The sequence below is a fragment of the Ambystoma mexicanum genome, chromosome 5q, assembly GCF_040938575.1.
Source record: "Ambystoma mexicanum isolate Mex_15411 chromosome 5q, UKY_AmexF1_1, whole genome shotgun sequence".
NCBI lineage: Eukaryota > Metazoa > Chordata > Amphibia > Caudata > Ambystomatidae > Ambystoma > Ambystoma mexicanum.
Window position 1 is genome coordinate 898,049,832 of NC_090933.1, and position 21,993 is coordinate 898,071,824.

The following is a 21,993-nucleotide window of genomic DNA, read 5'->3' on the forward strand; positions in this document are numbered from 1 at the left end:
CGCCGCCGACGAAATTCCAAAGTTTAGCCGTTTGTAGCGGAACAGTCCTTCATGTGAAGCAAAGGTGGTTATGGGTCGCGAGTCCGGGTGGAGTACCATTTGATGATACCCCTGATTCAGATCCAATTTCGAGAAGAGGACGGATTTGTTCAATTGGACTATCATGTCCTCAATCTTCGGACCAGGGTGCCGTTCTCGCTGTATCGCTGTGTTGGCCACCCTCATGTCCACACATAGTCGTAGGCGACCCCCTTCTTTCGGGACAATCACAAGGGGAGAGACCCACGGCGTCGGACCGGTGGCCGGTTCAATTATGTCATCTTTCAATAGTTGGTGCAGCTCTTTCGACACCGTTTCCTGCAAATGGAACCCTACCCTGCGCGGGTGTTGTGGGACCGGTGAAATTTTCAGGTCTATGTGTAATTTGATCGGCGGGCCATTCCATCTGCCCAACCCCTGGCATAGTTGCGGGAACTCTTTGATAATGTCTTCTTTAGTGATGGCAGGGGTGTCATGGGTGACTATGTTGCCTATGTGCTCCGTCTCGCTACGTGATGGCTCCGCAGACTCAATGATATATCCAGCCTGGACAGGAATGTTGATTAGGCCCAGGTGCGATGCCGTCCTGTAGCTTAGTAAACACCGACCTTTGGTGGGGCTTTTTATGACGTGGATGACTGTGTCGGTTACTTGGCCAGCAAATGTGAGTCTCCTTTTGAACGACCCAATGCACTGTAGCGGGGCATCTGCACCCCATTGATAGATCTTCGACTTTGACGGGCTCAGCTTCGGTTTATCCTGCAGTCGTTGAAACTCTGTTTCCCCTATAATGTTCACTGTCGCCCCTGAGTCAATTAGGAAACAGAACTGCTGGTCGCATATGTTTATCAAAATCTTGGGTGCCTCCTGGGCTTCCCTTTCATCCATGATAAGGTTTACAAACTCATCCTGGTCATGCAGGTCATACGCGAGACCATAGTCGAGCTCCCCGTGTGTTTCTAGCGAAGGGTCACAGCGTGTCGACGGTGGTCCATCATATTCGTCCCTCAGTTGCACGGTTTGTCCTTGTGTGACATACTCTTGGCAGTCTTCCTCCGGGTATACCTCCTCAACTACTCTTACATATCTCCTGGGTCCTTGCTGGTATGGTCGAGGCTGGTAAGACTGGTTGGGAAATGATCTTTGAGTTGGTCTCGGTTGCGTGCCCGTGTATGCTCTCGGAGTGGGGAATGGTTTTCCTTCCCTGCACACAGACTGGAAATGTCCTTCCCTGCCACAGTTGCCACATTTTTGGGACAGCGCAGGGCAGGAACCTGCATGTGGGAATGCCATTCCACATCTGTAACATTGCCTTTGCATTCGCGGGGCTGTCGTGGCATGTCTGTCGTAGCTTTTCTGGTTGCCCTGTTGCATTGCAGCTATTACGTCACTCTTGTCGAGTTTTGTGGTGGCGTTGGTGGCCATGTGAGTGGCCTGCTTTTCCACTCTCTCGAGTATGCGCGCCATCTCACTCACTTGTTCTATTGTGACAGGTTTCTTCAGAAGTTGTTTCTGTAGTGTGGCTGACACACAGCCCTCAATGACCCTGAGTCGGATCGCTTCGTCCAGTGAGAACTCATGGAATAGACAATGTGCTCCTTTGACTCGAAGTCTCGTGATGAACTCATCGACAGTTTCTTCCATGCGTTGCGTGCACTGGTTGAAGACATATCTCTCATAGTCTCTATTGGGGGCGATGACAAGGCGTTTGTTTAGGGCTGTTATGAGACTGCTGAAATCAGTGATTTCTGTTGGCGGTATGGTTTTGATGAGCATCTTTATCTCAGTGCCGGCCGTGTTGATGAACATACTTCGTAGTCGCGGGGAGGTTTCTTCTCCAGCTGCCTCTATAAAGTTATTGAAGTCCTCCAACCATTCCACCCACCTCGCACCCTTATCTGCTTGAGGCGTCATGGCGAAGGGTGGAGGCATGCGCCAAGCCGTGACGGTGGACCTAGATACCACAGGCGGAGGCTGCGAGCTGGATGATGCCTGGTCCGGAGTGGTGCTCATATTGGATGCGGTCGGTGTTGCTTGCAGGTCGTAACCGTCAGGTGACTTCCTTGTGGGCCAAACCGGCTGGTCTTGGGCACCACACGTCGAACTGTGGGTTCTTGTGGGTTGATAGTGGCACTGTTGTAGTGGATGCAGGTACTGCGACGAAGAAGAAGGCTGCCGGAGGACTGAGGAGTATGGGGACATTTTTTTTTTTTTCACTACTTTAACGTGCTTGCTGGAGGGTACACCCTCGTGTAGTTGGGTGTCTCCGGAGTCTTGTCTGCTCTTCTGGCGTTGTCCTTTTCTTAGGCGCCGTGTTTGTATATTATATGTTATTGTTTCCGACCACGGCGGGATCGCACGTGTGGAGCGGGTGCCTGCAGGGCCGTAGCGGGGATCCGTGGGCTAGTGGGATCACTAGCAGTGGAGGAGGACGCACGGAGGGATCTCCGTCAGGAATAAGGAGGACCGCTGGCTGGAGAGTCCTCGTCACCAATTGTTAGGGAGCGTGGGAAGCTCCAAGAAGACACAGACGCCAGCGGGTATAACAGAGAACCTTCTTTATTTCCGTACAACTCGGAAGTGTTCCTAATCACACCCCCGTTCCTCCTCCTCACGTCATTTCCTACCGTGACGTCCCCGTTACATGTGGCTTGCCTTAAAGGGGCAGCCACTCATAACACGCGCCTCCCTTTTTCTCAGTCACAGACTTCAGAGCCCTGCCGCTACATTATTGGGGCTCAGCGACCACGTTACCCAGGTGTTCCATGAGACTATCAAAACTAGGACAAACGAACCCTCCAGAGATTTCACGTTCTCACATAAAATATATTAAAATAATGTTACCTACAGCCTTACTTCCTGGAACTCTAGAGGGAGCTCCCCTCCGAGGCGAGGCCCGTCTCATCCAGATGTCACTGGCAGCTTTTCTGCTGACGTCCCGTTACATGTCTCCTTCGATCTCTCTCTCGGTATCTCAGTACAAAGAGGGATGTGGTCCCACCGGGACCCTGCAGCGCGGGCCTCTCATTCCCTGGACCGGGCGAGGCCGCTGTCCTTCTGTGCAGAATGTCCGGCTCCTGAAACAAAAGACTGCAGCTGACACCCAGACAGGCAGGGGGTTAATCTCTGAAGTGTAGGACTTCAGTGTTTTCCAGTGTAAATTAGAACACGGGTATACCAGCCCGGCCTCGACAATTAATGGGTTAAAACGTTCCAACTGTCAATCACACGCCAGGTTCATCCAAACTGCAGGATGCGTTTACAAACGCATGGCAGTTGAGGAAATAAGTACAATGGATTAACTCAGTTTTAATTTTCAGGAACATTAAGATAAACCTTCACATTTGGTACATCAGCCAAATGAGTGCAGGCATTTTATAAAAATATGTCACAGTTTAGGGACAGGGAGTTTGCTGCGCAAGGGAATTCGTCGAATACGAATTTATCGATTATTTTCAATCAAATTTATCCACCAAAATATGCAGTGGGGTGGGAAAGAGCAACACAAAAGCTGGAGGGTGAGAAGGGGGGCCCCCACCTGCATATATAGGCAAAGGAATGGATTAAAAGATAAAACAAAAAGTACAACAAATTCAACTCAATGAAATCACATAGAGCGGTAGAACCACATGTCGTTAATATAATAACCATATGCAGATGCACAAGAGTAGTTTAATGTTCATATTGATTTATTTAATATCTTTAACAAGCTGCATGTCACAAAGGTGGTTTACGAGCACATAGGCAATAGGTTGCATCAACATGCAGCAGTGTGATGAACCATTGAACCAAAGGGGACAAGCTAGGACAGAATTTGGGGTACACTAGGCGGATGATAGTCAGCTCCATACTTTAGAGTTGACAGAATCGCTTCTGTCTTTGAGAGGAGATTGAGGCTCTGCTATGGCCATGCTGGGGCTCAAGGACGGAGGAAGCGGATATTCACTCTAGCGATGGGGGGCCTCGTCGATTAATAAGACCACATGAGCAGGTGTCCTTATGAAGCGCTAGCACTGGCTGGCTGGGATCATAGAGCTAGGCCTGGAAGAGGCAATGATCAGGAGCTAGAAGGAAGGGACATACCGGGTGGTCAGATCAGAGGAAACGGCGCTTATGGTGACCGACTTCTGCTACTGGCAATCTTATGAATCCAAGGGGATCGCACAAGTAGAAGCCCACATCTCACACTGAGCAGTGACACAAAAGCCCTAGGTTGGAGCAATTAAGTATTTCAGGCCTGCATTTTCCTACCTTCTATGCAACATTTGCATACAAATAAGGCACACTGTAAAGATTGTAGGAAAGGAGTAGGGCATATTAACTTTAGTTCTAAGGTCGAGTATGTTCGTCTGGAATTCCCATAAGGAATCATTGTAGGCTCTGGACACTCCCGCACTTAAATTCCGAGAGGCTATGTAAAGTATATCAATTGCAATTGGTATTTATTTACAAAGCGCTTAGGCACAAAACGAGTGCTTCAAAGCGCTCCAAGATGGGAGGAGTACATGGGGTACAATCATTCATAAGGCCTTCAATAAATTCTGTATGATATACAATAATAATGATCATACTAAGCCTGACGGCTTTCCTGCTAATTCAAGTTTGTTAACAGATAGTGGGGGACAGCATAACTACCACTAGCACTGACCTTCATTTGCTCTTCTTTACCTAATTTCCCAATTTCGGTTGCCAGTTGCTGGACTCTAGAACTTTTTTTTTTTTTTTAACTTTGTTTATTTTAAATCAAGGCAGAATGATAACTACAGACATTATATGCACAGATTATCTCAGCAAGTTGACCCCCAGTCTTTAGACCCCCCCTGTGTCTTCTTTCTCTGTCCTCCTCCCTGGGTTATCAGTCCCCCAGTCTTTGCCAGCGGGCTCCTCCCGCCTGGGCGGTCCGGCTGGAGCCTCAGCGGTCATGAGTCTTCCTCCGGGCTCTCCTGGTTCGCCACTATCCAGAGGGCTCTGGCGGGCTTATAGGTCAGGGCGGGGAAGCGCTGGTCGAATTCCAGGACTGGGGCCCAGATGTTCCGAAAGCGATGTAGCATCCCCGCTCGTGCTGCCGTTACCTTCTCCGCTATCAGAATGTCCCATACTTTGGTCCACCATTGGGCAATGTGGGGGCCTTCCGGAGCTTTCCAGGTTCGGGCCACCACCGTTTTTCCTGCCAGTAGGCACTGAGTCAATAATTTCGCTCTGGGTCCGGAGCGCGGGTAGATCCCGGGAATTGGAGCTCCTAACAGGATCGGTTCTGGTTTCAAGGGAATCATTGTTCCGGTAATCAGCGAAATCGACTCTAGACAAGCTTTCCAGAATGGTCGAATCTTCGGGCAGTCCCACCACATATGGAAGAAAGAGCCAGGGAGGCCGCATCCTCTCCAGCAAGCGTGGTCTATCTGGGGGTTCATATGGTGGAGTCTGAGGGGCGAATAGTACCACCGCAGCATGATTTTGTATGCGCATTCCCTGTTGGTGATGCAGGTGGATGCGGTATGTGTCCGGGTCCATATGTCCACCCAGGTTTGATCCTCTATCGGGTGTCCCAGGTCCGCTTCCCATTGGGCCATACATCGGGTTCTTGTGGTTAAGAAGTCGCTTAAGAAGCGTCTGTAGAGGGTGGATACGCTGCCGCGAGTCGGAAGGTCTCCTAGGGTAAGTTCTAGAGCAGTGGGAGGACGGGTTGCTGCTTGCAAGGTTTGGGGGTGTGAGCACCAGTGGCGTAGTTGGATGTAAGTAAATCTGTCACCTTCCCGAAGTTGGAACTTCTCCTTACATTGGGCGAAAGTGAGAGGTTTCTCCCCTGCATACAGCTGGTCTATAGTTTCTAGCCCGCCTTTGGTCCAATTTTGGAAATTGCGGGGATGCATGCCCGGTGCGAACATTGGGTTGAGAAAGACCGGGGAGTGTGGGCTCAGTCCTCTTGGCACTCCCTTTCGTTTCAGCGCCCAGTCCCAAGTGCTAAGGGTGTGTTTGGTCGAAAGCAGGAGCTCTCCCCCATGGGACCTGAGGGGGGGCGGGATGTGTGGCAGAAATCGCAGAGGCAGGGGGGTCCGCGACTGTTCCAGCTCCACCCATCTCGGGCGGTCTGTCGTATTTTGCCAGGCCTGGACCCGGGCCAGTTGGGCTGCCGCTCTGTAGGCCTGAAGGTCTGGAACCCCTAGACCCCCCAGTTTGGGACTCCCCAACATAGTTCTGAGAGGGATTCTCGCTTTCTTACCTCTCCAGATAAAGTTCAGCATTTTCCTCTGGATCCCTCGGAGAATCGGCGTGGGGATTGCCACTGGCAGTGAGGCGCATATGTACAAAAATCTCGGGAGAAGGTTCATCTTGCATGCCGTGATGCGTCCAAGCAGCGAAATCTCCTGGGTCCCCCATCGCTTCAAGTCGCCCTCCAGTTCCTTGAAAAGTCGGGGAAAATTGGACTTATACGTCTCTTTTGGATCCGCCGGAATGTACACCCCCAAATAGGGGATGGCATTTCTTTCCCATACTATCGGGCACATCCTAGTCAGCGGTTCTCGCTCTGCTGGGGTGAGGCCAATGCCCAAGGCGGAAGATTTATCAAAGTTTATGGTGAAGCCCGAGACTTCGCCATAGCTGGTGATTTCGCGAATCGCATGTTCAAGCGATGAAGGGGCCTCCGAGATTGTAAGTAAGATGTCATCCGCATATAGGGCAAGTTTATGATGTGAAGGGCCGCTTGTTATGCCCTTGATTTGGTCATTCCGCCTAATTTTTTGTGCGAAGGGCTCCATGGTGAGTGCAAAAAGTAAGGGTGACAACGGGCAACCCTGCCGAGTCCCGCGTGACAAGGGGATTGGGGCCGAGAAGTGGCCATTGATCCTCAGGCTTGTTGTGGGTCGATCATAGTTGGCCAGCACCATCGTCCGGAACGCCGGTCCGAAGCTGAAGGCCCCTAAAGTGTGTTCCATAAACGTCCAATCCACCCTATCAAACGCCTTAGCTGCATCGAGGGCCACCAGGATTAGTTTTTGGGCGTTCCGGGAAGCGAGGTCCACCAGATTCAGGGTTCTCCGGATATTATCGCCTGCGGTCCGATGCCGGATAAACCCAGCCTGGTCTGGATGAATGATGTTCGGCAGGATGCGATTCAAGCGGGTCGCCAAAATTTTCGAGTAAATGTTCGCATCTATGTTCAAGAGTGCGATGGGTCTATACGAGGTTATGCTTCTTGGATCCTTTCCAGGTTTGGGCAAAAGGATGGTGGTCGATTCCTGCATCGATGGGGTCACCGCCCCCGTTTCCCTGAAGGAGTTGAATAGGGTGGTGAGATGGGGGGTCAGTTGCGACCTGAATAGCTTGTAGAACCTGGTTGAGAAGCCATCCGGGCCCGGGGCCCGTGTTTTGAGAGATTTGATGGCATCCTCAATTTCCTCCCCCGTGATGGGCTCCTCCAATTCATTTCTCATTGCGTCGGAGAGCTGGGGCACCTCTGCCTGCCGAAGGTATTCCTTCTGTTGTGCTGGGTCTCGTGGGGTTGCCTTCATGATTTGGGCCAAGTGCTCAATCGCGTGGCGTTGCTTCTCGGGTTCTGAGAATAGTATGGCCCCGTTGGTATCTCGCAGGCCCATGATCGCGCTGCTGCGTCTCTGCCTGGCTAGCTTGGCCACCAGGAACCTATTTGCTTTGTTGCCCTTCGCATAATACGACTGTTTGACCTTTGCCATTAGTTGGGCGGTTTGTTCCGCGTAGTGGGCTTCCAGTCTTTTCCGTGCCGTGCGAATGGCCCGTTGTGTTCTGGGGGACCAGCCTTTCTCCTTGTGGAGTGCCTCGGCCTCTCTCAATTCAAGCTCCAGGGCCGTCCGGGTTCGTCGTCTATCTCGATGGTAGGCCGCACCCTGGGATATCAGGGAGCCCCTGATTACTGCCTTCATGGCGTCCCAGTTGTTTGCTAATGAGGTGTCTGAGGCCGGGTTTTCCACAAAGAAGTTCTTTATTTCCATTGCGATCTTGTCTCTGGTGGCCATGTCGTTGAGGATTGGGTCGTATAGCATCCATTTGCGCGGGGTGGTGGGGTCAGGGTTCTGAACCCGAAGTTCCAGGAGCACTGGGGCGTGGTCGGAGATCGCTCTTGTGCCGATAGTGACCTTCTTAACTGAGGGGAACGTGTGAGGTGAAATCAGGAATAGGTCAATCCTTGAGAAGGTGCGGTGGACGTACGAGTAAAAGGAGAAGTCCTTTTCATCAGGGTGAAACACCCGCCATGAGTCTATTATCTCCAGGGTCCTAAAGAGACGAAGGAGGCTAAGTGCTTGGGCGAAGTCGCCTGGGGTCGGGGGGTGTGATCGGTCTTTAGTGGGGTCAGGAACACCGTTGAAGTCCCCACCGACGATCGTTTGGCCCTCCACGAAGTTGGCGAGCGATGTGCCCAAGGCGTCATAAAAATGTGATTGTCCAGAGTTGGGGGCGTATACTGAAACGAGAGTGTACAAGTCTCCCATCAGGAGACATTTGATCGCTATAAATCGGCCTTCTGGGCATGTCTTTGTTTCCAGAATCTGTGGGTTCAAGTCTTTCCTGAAGAGAATCGCCGTGCCTCCTTTTTTGCTTGTGCCGGAGGCAAAGAATTGAAGCGGAAATAGCCGAGACCGAAGGCGGGATACATCAGCGGGCAACAGATGGGTCTCTTGAAGCATAGCGATCGCAGCTTCCTCGTCGCGGAGTTTTAGCAGAATTGCCTTTCGCTTGTTGGGAGAGTTCAAGCCATTAACATTCAGGGAGAGGATCCGAAGCGACTGAAGGTCCTCTGAAGGCTCACTCTCCGTTCCCTGCGTTAGGGGGGGGAGGTCCTGGGGTGGAGGTTCAACTGCCATGACTGATGGAAGCACTCACAAAATCATTCTGCACTTGAGGTTTTAATGCGAAATCCCAACGGGGGATCGCAACTTTAACAGGGAGGTCGACCGACTTTGTCAGTACGGTCATACCTAAGGCCAACATGGCCAATTGTCCCATACTGTGGGTTCCCAAGGAACAGAAGATGGAAAGTATCCTTGGGGTGGGTATGAGCCATGGGAATGCCCCGCCGCCGTCGTGTACTTAAAAGAGGTTGGCAAATAGATAGCGGGTTCTAATTCAAACGAGCATATCTGTGTCCCGGCTAGCTCGATGACGGAGCCTGGGACCTTGGAGGCATCAATTCTTGTTATTTCGTCGTGTCGACGACCAAGGCGTGCGTTTAGCTTTTGGGGAGGGAGGAGGACCAGGGTTCTCAGTCCCCTCCAAGAGTGGCGTGGAAGGGTCCCGGGGAGCGGTCGGATGCAAGATTTTCTCCGCATCTTCCAGGTGGCTGATTCGGCGTAGGGTGCCCTTATATGTGAATTGAAGAGCTGTCGGGAACAGCCATCTGTACCGGATCTGTTGCTCCTGGAGGAATAATGTTAGAGGCCGAAGTGCTCTTCTTTTCTGGAGCGTAAGTGGCGAAAGGTCCTGGTAAATTTGAAGAGGGGTGCCCTGGAAAGTGATCTCTTCATCTTGGCGGCTGATCGCTGATATCGCTTCTTTCGCTGTAAAGAAGTGGACCCTGGTGATCACGTCTGGAATGGGGTCCGAATCTGTCCCGCGGCGCTGGCGAAGCCTGTGGGTGCGGTCCAATATGAGCTGAGATTTGTCCAGATCTGGAAGTAGAGCCTCAAAGAAATTTGCCACGTAGTCCGCTAGCTTGTTATCGGGGACGGAGGATGGAATGCCCCGGATGCGGAGATTATTGCGCCGGGACCTATTTTCGAGATCTTCCTGTTTGAATTCCATAATCTCGCATTTGTGCTGTAGGGAATCGATCGATTTTTGCATTTCCCCCATAGCGGTGGTTTGCTCCTGGGCATGATCTTCGATCTCTCCAAACCTCTGCTCGAGTTCCGCGACTCTCTGATCTGTTTGGTCAACTTTGGTGGCGAGTTCCGAGAGGCAAGCGCGGAACTCGGACTTGATGTCCGCCATGAAGGCTATCAGGTCTCCTTTAGTGGCAAGCTCGCCCCTGTCCTCTTGCTGCTTTTGTGGGGTCAGTTTGGGAGGTTCCTGTTTCTTGGGTTTCTCTGTAGCCGTGAACATGGCGGAGATATCCGTGCCTTTGCTCACCTTCGTTTGTCTCGACATGTTGCTCACAACTGGAGAACTCCGTCACCCTGGCCTCCGCTGCCGCTCAGGTATAGGTGGATGGGCAGGGGCGCCCCAGGAAGGGTGAAACGGGGAGAAGGACTTCGGCAGGACTTCGGCCGAGCTGATCCAAGATGGCCGCAGTGGTCCAGTCGTTCTGCAACGAGGGGGGAGGAGTGGAGGCCTGCTCTCGGTAGCAACCCAGGAGGAATCCAGGCCGCCCAATCGAGATCAGGGGTTTCTATATTAGGTATCGCTCCCCCTCTCCGGTTCTTCTGCCTCCCAAAGTGCCGCTATCGGAGCGTGCTGCTGAGCCCCGGAATGGCGGCCATCTTAGTTTCGTCCGTCGGGTATGGGAGAGGAGTTCAGCTTCAAATTTCTAGTAGAACGCCGCCACGGTCGAAGACGATATTTAGCCAGGTTATGCCATGTCGGTTCCGGTCGCTGTAGATGGCATTAGCGACTCGAAACCCCGCCTAGAACCACCAGATTTCGACGGCGGCGGCGGACATCCCACGGGCGGCCTCAGAGGAGCGACCACATCGATGGCGCTCCAAGCCACGCCCACCGACTCTAGAACTTTTAACATCTATAAAAGATACTCATAAAAACAGTGAATGATACTCAAGAGGGACAGGACTGATAAATACCGTCTTTCCTTTTTCACACAATAAAATGTGTCAGAATCTATAGACCTCAGCCTTTTGTCAGCACACTTCAGATCTCGTGAATCAGTCTCCTCTTTATTGAGCATACAACAGCCTCCAAAAGCCAAACGGATCCTTGTACTAAATAAAAGTAGAATTATACAAAAACTGAAATGCACAGAATTTACTGATAGAAAATCTAGTTTTATTTTATTCTCAATGTATACAGAGAAAGCGACAGTACATATCATTTCCATTTGTTTGTTTTGTTTGTTTTATTATTTATAATGCGCGATCATACCCTTAGGTAACAGGGCGCAGCAGTTACATGTAAATGTGAAGCTTGTTAACTCTGCTCCCTTTGTTGTGATATGATACCACAGATTTATTTCTTTTCTCCCTGACAGTCATATGCCTAAAAGGAAACTGACTGCACCTCTTCAGTCTCTCCATGGTCTGACCCTGGAGGCAAACAGAACTCTCATACCCGACAATGGGCTCTATATCAGCCTTGTTGGTATCCCGGCAGTAACTGCACCGGGATACTGTCAATGCAGATAGCGTTACCGCTACATGGTCCAACGCAATTCGCTACAGATCCCAAGTAGTGGTAAGGCTGTAAATCCCAATTTCTTTAAGAGTCTGTGGGGGTAATAGCGCTGGCAGTAATAGTGCCAAAAACTGCAGAAAACGGGCAGAAAGTGGAGATTTTTACCTCCAGTTAAAAGCCTGGAGGTAAAACTCTAACTTTCTTCCCAACTCGTGATTGGGCCAGCCCTTAAATGCGGTGGTAATAGCATTACCTCTGCATTTAAGGGCTACCATCCAACTCGTGATGAGGCCCAATGTCTTGCAATGTTGGTAATGAATGCCAACCCCAGGACGGCCTCTGTGCAAATTGACATCCATACTTCATACAAGTTGATATATGTTTGTATGTGCATTGCAGCCAGAGTATTGGTAATGTAGCAGATCAGGCCCTCGACTTTGAAAAGGTTTAGGAAATCACTTTGTGTTGGGAAGCCATTGCGTATATTTTGCTTTGGCAACCTTTTGTTGTGTTTTCTTTAATAAAATGGCAGGGTTAAAGACCAAAGCTGCAGTTCTGTCCATCAACTAGTAGACCAATCCTGATGAAGTTAGTAACAGGGAGGTCAGGAGGATGATGCTCTTTTCCCAATAAGTGTGAAATGCATGCCTAGAGTCCATCCAGAGGCATGTGCAGGATTGAAGGAACCACCCTCCCAACCCCACATTTCCACCATCCTCTAGAGCCTGGGATTATTTGAAGATGCTTGTGGGGATTTTACCAGCAGAGGCTGAAACCTTAAAGTGTACCTTGTGCTAGACGACTGTCAGGAGGGTTTAGATCTTGGCCACCCATTCCCTTGTTGCCCCTGCCTTCCTGAGCCACTTACATTGCTGGTGCAGGTAGGGGTATGACACTTTGCACCCCTCTAAAGCCAAACAGGTTGAGAGGTGTAGGCTGACCACTCAAAGTACACGGGTAAATTAAATCAATATTGGTGCGCGTTATCAAAAAGATAAAAAACAGAGAACATATAACAGAAAGAAGAAAGTCACTTCACTGGCTGAGAATAGAGGAAAGAATTGCTTTTGATTCAATGACAATTGTTCATATATGTCTATATGGGTCATCTCCTAGGTATCTGAAGAACCAATTCTCCAGATACATTCCATCTAGACACCTTAGATCAAAAGATCAAGGTTGGCTGAATGTATGCCGTTTCAATCGAGCAACAGGTATGGGGAGATCTTTCCCTGTGTGTGCAGCACAATGTTGGAACAAGTTACCACCAATCCTACGACTGGAAGAAAACGACCAGACATTTAGGAGTCACTTAAAAACATACCTGTTTAAATAAGCCGCAGGATCGGTTTCAGCAATTGACTAGAATAGTACCCTAGAAATCAGGAAAGGTCATTTATAGGTTGTCTTCGTTTCATGCTTTACGCGCCCTGATGCCTGAGGGTTCACAACACTATAAGCACATAAATAAAAAATAAAAAATAAAAACATTGTTAGTGAAAGCATGTCCCTCCGGTGAATGGGTCCACAAACAAAAAGGCCCAGGAAAAATATAGAAACCAAAATATACCAAAACTTGCAATGTTTCACTTGGATTTAATATAGTTTGATCTAATGTTTGGGTTGTTGCAGAAAAACGATTCAAGTGAATCTAGAAAGTTGAAGAGCAGGTGTCCTACTTCAGGAATCAAGACACCTTTTGTTTGAATACTAATGAATCACTCATTGAGGATTTATTTAGGCTCTCTACTCTTTCAGATGGATGGTGAACCATTTTCATGCCTACAGGAACCCTATACATAGGCTCAGTTATCTCTCCAAAGGCAACAAAGAGGAATAGGTATTACATAAGGTGCATGTTTTGGGAATGGAATGCAGATGATTGCAGAAATCAGTGAAGAAAGGCCAAGCATCCGTCATCCCTCCACTGGGTATTACCATCAGGGCCTATCTCATAAACCTGCCTCACTGGCACACAACACTATACTTTAAAGGTCCTCTCCAACTCTTGATTTATTTACATACATACATATATACATACATACATACATACATACATACATAAATAGATACATACAGGGAAACAAGCTCTTTTGGTCACAAAGGAATGTACAACAGGTAATATAGCAGATAAACGGGAGGCAGTGAGCCTCTCATAATGGGGAGAGTTTGAATGGCATGATTACCGGGTTTGAGAAGGGGTATATTAGTCTTCATGCATTCAGTGGTGTAGCAGGGGCACCTGCAGCCCCCCACGGTGTGGGTGGCCCCGCTGCCACATGTCCTGGGGCTGTGAGGGCACCCTGTGACTTCAAAACGTTTAAATAATTTCTTTATGAAGGCAGAGTGACTTCAAAAATAAACTATTTCTTTTTGAAGTCATAGGGCTTCACCCTACACCATCACATGAAGGCCTCCTACTCTTCTGCGATGACGCAACAAGCGTTGCTGCTGCAGGGAGCTGGAGGCCTCGTTTTCTGGGCCAAGTATTCAAAAGGTATGAAACTGTATTTTGTGCATGTAAGCGTGTGTGTGTGTATATAATGTAATGTGTATGAATGAGTGAGTGCATGATGCATGGGTGGCTGCCTGTGAGTGGTGTGTCAGTGTATGGTCAAAGGGTGTACATGTCAATGCATGGGTGGCTAGGTATGTGTGTCTGTGTGTGAGTGTATGGTGAGTGGTGTGTGAATGTGTGTGTACTTGTGTTTAATACCTGGATTACTTATCAGTAATCTTCATTACTCCTAGCCTACTCTTCCTCGTCCCAGTATGCAATATGCCTCATACATAAGTACCGGGACAAGGTAGAGGGATATGGAAGTAATTCCTCACTTAGTTACCCGTAATATTCATTTCTCCTAGTCCCATTCATCCTCTCTCCAATACTTACCTATGACGTAAGGTGCCTCATACGTAAATACTGGGAGGAGAAGGGGGGGCATGGTGGCAATTCTGGCCTGAGGAGCTGATTTTGGGGTTTCGTGTAGGGGCTGAGAGGGAGAAGGGGCATATGGGGGTAGGGGTGGGGCAAGGCTTGTGTGCTGAATCGTAATGGGGATCCATGTCCAGGCTAAGCATGCATGATATGTGTTCACATGTGTTAGTATTGGCTAGGTTGACATTTTGGTGCAGCCAGTCTAGTAATTTCTTACTGTGGCCTTTCTTGCAAGTGTAATCACCTAGCTAGGCTGCCATGTGCGTGCAGCCACTCTAGCTGTGTCTTTCTGTGGCATTGTATATTTTTCTGGGCACGATAATAGTTATTGCTTCAACTGGCATTTTGGTGCAACCAGTCTAGGTATGCCTTAATGTTAAATGTTTTTTGTTTAATTACCAAAAATAACATGTTGCCAAAGTACAGTCTGAGCGATTGAAGAAAAATTGGCCTCTTACAGAACGTGACATATCTGATGTAGCAACGTAAGTGCTGCTAGTAGTACTCTGCTTAGGGCTTAATACACCTGCTTACTTGTTTCTGCTTTAAACAATGCAATCATTCCATACATTCCTCTCTCTCTCATTCACATCTGGTTGTTGTGCTTGAGGACAATTATTTGGTGTTGCTTGTTGCCTCACACAATCAAATGCTCACAGCTCTGGTAGGTCACTTTTCAAGACTAGCTAGATCGTGCGCCTGGTCCACACTGTTAAAGCAAGCTGCAGTGTTTCAATCAAAATACCTCAGAAAACATTCCTCCTTCAAATTTCAGGTGGTGTGTTGCATCACGCATCCAATCATCGTGGCACTAATGCCACTGCCTGATCACCAATACCACCAATGCAATGTTCCCCATCACATGCCAAACACCTTTTCCCTTATCACAAAGCGATGGCAATTAAGTTGAATACACTGATTATGTCATGGTTAGTATAGTATGGTATTTTAAGCTATGCGTGGGCACTCATTCAGTCAAGCCACCATATCACAGGCTATGTGAGTGAACTGGTCTTGGGCTTAGCAGACAATTCCGTTTAAAGATGCTGGAAAATATTTAAAAGAAAATGTATGTTATGTTGAGCACTGCATAAAATCACACCTAAGATTAATGTCTGAAATCCCTGCTTAAAAAAAGGCTCCACCAGCAACAGACATGACCCATCTCCCCCTTTTAAAGATTCCCATTGACTAGTCTAGAACTTCAGAAGCAAGACCTTTACAGAGAGAGGTGAATCTGAGTGTCTGAACTTGATTACTGAAATCCTGCAAGAGGTTGAGACGTTTGGCAGAGGGGTCGCCTGCCCATAATGGACCAGACGGGGCCCACCTCACACCCATTATGGAGGAGCTAACCAAGCCAGCCCAGTGAAAATGCAGAGCGTTCCCTGAGCTGCAGAAAGCGAAGTACATCTTCCTGGGCTGGATTTATACTGTACTGTACAGGGAAATGTGATTTCTCTTTGGCAGTTTACACCCCCAGCCATGCATGCCCAGTGGGGCACACAAGACCAGGCGCAATGTGCTTCCTCAGCCTTGCATGGCTGACTGGGGATGGAGACTTGCATAATGCAGGGCCAAATTCCACATGAATATATTTGTCCAGGGTTGACCATTTGGTCGTGTTTTGCTCCAACCTCTCATGTCAGGATCTTCCTGATTCCTTTTTGTTTAATGTGCAACAACTGGAGGGCTAGCCTGTCAGCGTCAGAACTCCGGATCTGGTGCTGGTAAGAAAAAAAAATGGTATATAGGAGATGTGTGTTTGCATTCATGCAAGGGTTTGTGTCTGTTTAAGTGTGCATATGAATGTGTGCAGTGTGTATGCTGTTGGTAGCACGTGAATAAGAACAGTGTGTATATTGCATGGGTGTGCATGTGAATGAGATTGTGTGTATGTCGTATGTGTGCATGTATGAATGTGTGCCTCAGTGGTGCGCTGTGGAGTGTGCCTCTGATGTGGCAATGCTACATTGGTGCAGCCAGTATGGACATGTTTTCTTACAGTAACATGTATTTTACAGACATTATGGGCAAAACCATCATGATGTGTTTTTACATGGGTGTATGGAGAGGGGCTACATTGTTGTTTGTAACATGAAACCTTGCCTTACAGAGTGCATATTATTTTTACTGGAATTATGCACAAAACCAACATGAGTGTTCTTACATGGGGCGGTGGAAGTGCATTGGTGTACACAGCATGGATATGTTTTCATAAGGTGTTGGCAAAGCATTTTTACTGGAATTTGGAACAAATCAAACATCATGAGTGTTCTTAAATGGAGGGTACAACGATGAAGGCAGCATGGACATGTTTTCTTACTGTGTTGGCATAGTATTTTACCACCATTATGGGCAAAGCGAATATGATGAGTGTTTTTATGTGGGGGGTATATTGGTGCAGTCAGTATGTATATGTTTTCTTACAATGTGATGGCATTTCATACTGCAATTGTGGACAAAGCCAACCTGATGAGTTTTCGTACATGGGCATGTAAGCCTACATTAGTACAGCCAGTATTGGTATGTTTTCTTACAATGGCATAGTATTGTTTTACTGCAATTATGGGCAAAGCCAAGATAATCAGTGTCCTTACATGGACATATTAACCTACTTCGGTGGTGCCAGTATGGACACTGTTTCTTACAGTGGCTTGGCATTTTCTACTGCAATTATGTGTTGCACCAACATGATGAGTGTTCTTTTGTAGGTCTACTGGCCAACATTGGTGCAGCTAATATGGACATGTTGTCTCACAGTGCATTTGCATTTCTTACTACAGTTAAGAATGCACTGCTCTCTTCTTCCTTGTTATCAATCTGGGTATTGCACACACCACGTTATGCAAAGTATTCTTCCATTTGTCAATACTTCTCTTGTGGCTGCTCCTCACTCTAAAAAATCTTTGATTTGTATGTCTGCTTTTTGTGACACTATGGATCACTTAACTCTTCTTTCTTTTCTCTCTTCCATGAGGTTCTCTGGATCTGTCTTAGAGTGGAATTGTTCTTATCTAACGGATCGGACACACACAATTGTATGGCTTGGAAAATTGTCTTTAGCACTTCTTTTACAATTTGTGGTAGCTCAGGGGTCAGTTCTAAGTCCACTCCTCTTCTCTCTTTATACTGTTCCTTCTTCACCAATTATTTCTTCACTTGTCTTTTCATGTTATTTTTACACTGATGTTTTCTAGATTTTTTTTTCTTTCTCTTCCTTCTCTGATTCACTCCATGCTTCTCTTTGTCTGTCTTCTTGATGTTTAGTCCTGGATGTGTTTGAACGCTCTCATCTTAATGCTTACAAAACTGAGGTTCTTGTTTTTCCTTCTTCATCAACTCCCCCTCCTCAACCCCTTTCTGCTCTCTCTCTACACCATCTCCTCTCCCATTCTCCTTGTCTGCTCATAATTTCAGTGCCACTTTTGACCCTATACTCTCCTTTTCTCTCCATGTCCATAACATTGCTCGTTCCTGTCGTTTCTCACTTTTATAATGCCCATACATCTTGCTCTTTTCTTTCTTTTTATGCTATCAAACTACTTAGCACATCTCCTGTCCTGATCATTGATCTGTCTTTTTAATTGAACTTCTTGCTTATCAACTCAACCCCTTTCACTCCATCTTTTATTCTGTATTCAGCTCCTCGTTTCTTTCTGCTTCTATTTCTTTTTCTCTCTCCTTTCTTTCTTGCCTTCCATTTGATTATCGTCTTCTTTTTCACTTTCTTTGCATCGTCTTTCAGTGTCTTTATGTTCTTGCGTCACCTTAGCTTTCTTCCCTCATCTCTTTTTATATTCCTTTCCCCTCCTTTACCCTATGATGGTCAGTTTCTTTTTCCTGTGCCTAAGCCTCTGTGTGTCTAATCCTGCTTGCACTCCTTTTCACTTTTAGCACCTGAGCATTAGAATTCTCTGTGTCTATCTGGTAGGTATTCTCCTTGTTGTCTGCATTCATTCTCATTTGAAACTAATGTTCTCTCTTCCTAAATTTGTATTTTACAATTTTACATATTGCCTGAATTTTGTACAAATTTATGTTCAATACTTTGGCAAAAGTGCTATTTAAATTCAATAACAATATACAAAATAATTATAGGGAAAGTATCATTTATAGGCAAAGCCAACATGATGAATGTTCTTACATTAGCATAGTGGCCTACATTGGTACAGCAAGTATAGACTTGTTTTTTTAACAACAGCATGGCATTTTCCACATGCATTATGGGAAAATCCAACAGGAGTAGTATCTAACATGGGGATATTGGCATATATTTGCACATACAACATGGACATTTGTTCTTATAGTATCATTGCTGGCATTATGGGCAAAGCAAATAGGAATATGTTCTTACATGGAATACTGGCATTTATTGTTGCAGCCAGCATGGACATGTTTGGGAACAGACATCATGAAAAGGCTTTTTTTAACACTGACAGTATACTGGAATATTTTGTGGGTGAAGGCGTCATGAAAATGTGTTAGAAAATGCTACTGTTCAGTGTTGGTGGCTTGGCATCTATTGGGGGTTTTCATATGATACCCCACAACACTGATTTTAAACTGTGTGGCTCTTTGCCCACTTTTTCACAGAAAATGTGCTGTAAAATGTACCATTTTAACTCATAATTTAAAAAATGTTCTTAGGAGGTCAATCCCCCAAACTGCCATTCGTTGGTTGAGGCTCCTTTGCTCTGCTCAGTCTCTATCTCACATTCTTGGGAAATGTTTGCACCGGTACAATTAAAATATTCACCATCTAGAACTAGTTTGGTGGATCCTGAATACAAGGAACATTTAGATTAATTCTGATTTGGCCAAACTTATTCACTCAGGCGTACTGGTTACCTCCCTCTATCTGGTGCAGCAGGACTTTAGAGGTCATTCTTAAGGGCCACTTTCTTTCTTTGGTCATTACAACCTGAGAGCTCCTATACCCTTCTTTACTTTCCAGCTTCCTAGTACAGAGCAATAACTAAAATGTTAAGACAACAAACGAGCACTGAACCGAAGCAACTGTATGCTAGTGGGAGTGCCATTCGTGAACATCTCCTTTGCACGTTTAACAATCCATTAGCACACCGGAGGAAGAGATTGCACAGACAAGGATAATTAAGCATGCAGGCAAGAAATTGTTCTTAGAGGGTGTTTATATGAAATAAAATGTTTAGCATGGTTCTCAACACTAACATTCCCTTCCACTTTGTTTTGTTGACTTTTTGATTCCTGTGTGTGTTCATCGATTCACTTCTGCAAGAACCTTATGAAATAACTTTGCTACATATGAAATCTCTGCTTTTCTCAATTCAAGCAACAATTGGAGAAATATGCCATGCTTGCAAAATTCAGAGTTGAAAAGGAGCACTTCAACGAAAGTCTCACTTAATTGTGGATTGACATACAAATAATGATACTACACATTATAGCAGTGTACAGCAGGTACGTTTACATAAGTAATTTCCCAACTTAAATATACTGTATGATAAGTGGCTTGTTGGGAAGCAGGGTAGCAGCAAGTCATGGCAAATGGCACACCAGGAGTCACCAGCAATTACAAATGTCCAGGTGGACAGAGTGGTAACAGGGACCATATAACTAGTAAGCTTCAGCTAAATCTTCCAGTGAAAGTCCAGGTCACAAAGCCAAGTAGACTCAATAAAAGAGTTACACAGAAGGTGTGGATACAACTTACACCTGTTTCTGGGATTGTTACACAAGCAGGCCAACTAATGAACATAGGACTCGACAACAGGGTTATCTTCTTCTTGGAAATCAAACGACAGAACATGTTAGGGTTTTCCAATTCTCAGTTCAGGGGTCACTTTCATGGTGTATTTCCTCACTGTTCAGATACTCAGAACCTTGGGGTTAACCTGTCCACACACTTATTTTGTGGCTCTTTTGTTTGTTGTTGTGTGTCCTCTGCTTCTCGCTCTAGACTCCTGGGAGACCCCTTTCCTGGTTAAGCTCAAAAGCATACTCCAGGGGACTGGCCATCTCAGTGGTTCTGCAGGTATTCTTTGGTTAACCACTTCCTGTCCCAGTCTCAGTGTCCTGACTATAGCCGCAAAACCACGTTCTCATCTAGCTCTTTGATGATTTGCAACCACCTTGTACCTAAGGGGATCTTTTCTACACCTCTTGTCCTCTATTCCTCACTGCTTCTCTTGCTCACCTCTTCTTGTGTCTTCTTGTGCACATTCCTTCAGACTTCCTTAGATCTATTCTTTCAAGCGTATAAAGTGTGTGCTCCTTCTGAACTCCTGCCCCTCCTCCCAACTATTTCTCTATTCTTCTCCTTTTCTCCTTTTACTTCTCTCCACCAGTGTTATCCTCAAGCCCGACCTGGGTGTCTTCCTCCTCCCCAGTGCTCTTCAGATCGTTCCCTTGATATCTTCTCCATACCGCTTCTCAATGATCTCCTCTTCCCACCCCTTAAAATGTTCTCCAACAGCTTCTTCAAAATGTCACTCCTCTCTCCTTATGGTATCTTGTCCAACCACCTCCACAATTAATTTTACACGCTCTCAATTTCTTCAATATTCAAGGTGGGTGTCCTAATGTCATTGAATGGCCGCATCCCAGGAAGATTTTGGATTTACAAATAGTGGCACTATATGTTTATGAAACACCTTATTCAACACAGAAAAAACAGTGATATATCAAATGCCTTATGTTTAGCATACAGAGTTCTCCCAGTGAACTGCTTTTATTGTGGGGGTGTGGACAGAGGGGCAGCAGCTAGTTACACATGAGCAAAGCTTGCTCAAGGCTGTTTACCTCTCAGTGAGTTAATTTACATGGCCCACTTTCCTCAATCATAAACTATAAATTACACTAATCCTGCATTGTTTTTAAGAAACAATACAACTCTGGCTCTACCAAATGGAACACTTGATCACCGCCACCTAAGGTCAATTAGTGGCAGCCTTACTATGCTTTGTGAAATAAATTTTCGTGTTGTGGACCCACGCTTGCAAAATAATCTTCAGTCGTGGATAGTACTGCACTTCCCAGTATATTTCCTATTGTGTATGTCCCTCACTACATTGTGCCATATCTATGTGTATGGTGATCCACCATAGGTCCGCTGTAAGGTGTACACTGTCCTGTAGTACAGATGTACTCTACCATCTCATCTATTGCAATTGCTCACTGAGTTTGAAATGGCACAATAATTCTGCCATCATATAATGTGTACGATATGGCACATTTCTCTTCTTTTTCAAAGTTATAGAACACCTTTGTACTGAAAACTGGCGCAGCCTTTGACCTTTTTCAAACTCTGCACTCTAGTTCAGCCGATGCTGAAGCACTTTCATGCCGGCTCATGATGCATCCTGCTCTACTGTACTTGTCTGATCCTTAATGGGGTGATAATATATGCTTCCCTATTTTAGTTTTCGGAGGGTTGATCTCACAGTGGGAAGGTATGTGTGTGAAAATTAAAGGAAGTGGGAACAATTACCCGTCTCTACATCCTATTAGTTTCGGTAAGTGCACCACCTTTTCACCTTATTACTACACCAATTGTAGATAGGTCACACATGCTTTCTCTGGATATTACCCGTGTGTCCATTTGCACAGACATATTTTTACACAACAAATCTGCAACATATTTGTAGAAAAAAACTCAGTGCAGTGCCAATAAGAGTACCTATACCTAAGAAGATCTGGGAGGCAAGGTACCCATTGAG